Source organism: Phalangium opilio, unplaced genomic scaffold, assembly GCF_054372755.1.
Source record: "Phalangium opilio isolate 3A_F unplaced genomic scaffold, DU_Popi_V2 ptg000390l_1, whole genome shotgun sequence".
In the NCBI taxonomy this organism is placed as follows: Eukaryota; Metazoa; Arthropoda; class Arachnida; order Opiliones; family Phalangiidae; genus Phalangium; species Phalangium opilio.
This window is the reverse complement of record NW_028324234.1, coordinates 9796251-9797482: the sequence shown is the minus strand read 5'-3', so window position 1 is coordinate 9797482 and position 1232 is coordinate 9796251. Positions and strand designations below refer to the sequence as shown.

The window sequence follows — 1232 nt, the reverse complement described above, 5'->3', positions numbered from 1 at the left end:
GCAAGGCGTAAAAAATTAGGGTTATTTATAACATCGCATTTATATCTTGAGAAAAACACTCTATCTTTCTTAAATAGAGACGTTTATGGTTTGAGTTAGAAAAAGAAAACCTCTGGTAATTTTCCTTACATGAAATCGCGTGTGTGACGAACTCGGAAAAGCAAAAAAAAATCCGGTTAAGTGTCGCCAAACACGGTAGGCCTAATCTCATGAAAATTTGTGTTTAAAACAAGTTGGAAATAGTTAAAATAGGCTCAATTAAAAATTGCTTCGAGGACGATTACTCTGCACTGCCATCTATAGGACCTCAGTTATCTTTTAATATTGGTTTTATTTATTTTTATGGAAAATGAAAAATTTGGAACGCTTCACGATTTTGCGTGTCATCCTTGCGCAGGTGCCATGCTAATCTTCTCTGTATCGTTCCAATTTTAGTATATGTAGTGCCGAAGCAACTACAATACCTTCATCTTCCCAACTGCTATATATACCCCGTTTTTCAGAAAATCATAAAGTGGGCGTATATGACACAAAAAAACTAAATATTAAGGGAATGAATCATAATTTCTTATGGGTTTCTTTCCATGTGTGTAACAACTAATGTATACTACCATTTCGCCGAGAAAAAGCCATTATAAATAATAGTTGATAATTAGTAGTTTCCTAATTATCAGCTAAAATAGAATGTCTCTCATTAAGCTCTGTTACCTCTCTCTCTGTATTCTCATTGACCATTAAGTGATATAGGGAACGAAAAAAAAGAAATAGAAGCTAGGCCTTTTTCGGTTTCTTTTTATATTATTCGTTCCTGGGAGTACGAAACTGAAACGCATCCATCTTCGGAAGATGCTGGCATCAACAGAAGGAAAAAGAGGATGAGAATTTGGGAAACTGCATAATTTTTGGGGGGAACAATTCACTCTTTTACGTTCGCTGTGTAAGTTTTTCTTTATTTATTTCTTTTGTTTTTTAGCGTGGCAAGGCTTAAGAGGATATAAAGTAAATAAGGAATTTATTCCGCCCAATTTTGTTTCCTCACCCATAGTTTCTCTTATTTTTTTTTATCTGAGGATAATATCTTTTAGGGTTAGTTGATGCTTGTATAATTCTGTGTTATTGTCTGTCTTTTCGGTATCAAGGCTCCTTTTACACAGCATTAAAGTTATTATTAAACAAAATCTTGTAGACTCCGCCCTAGACAGTGTAAAAATGGTTAGGCGTAATCCGTAATT

At 34.2% G+C, this 1232-nt stretch overlaps 1 non-coding gene across 1 annotated transcript; it reads right to left on the bottom strand.

The window, feature by feature from the left end:
• Positions 1-352: 352 nt before the first annotated feature.
• Positions 353-459, bottom strand: LOC149597120 (U6 spliceosomal RNA). The gene has a single exon (XR_016379465.1). It is a non-coding gene; the product is annotated as a U6 spliceosomal RNA (small nuclear RNA).
• Between the last annotated feature and the right edge of the window lie 773 nt (positions 460-1232).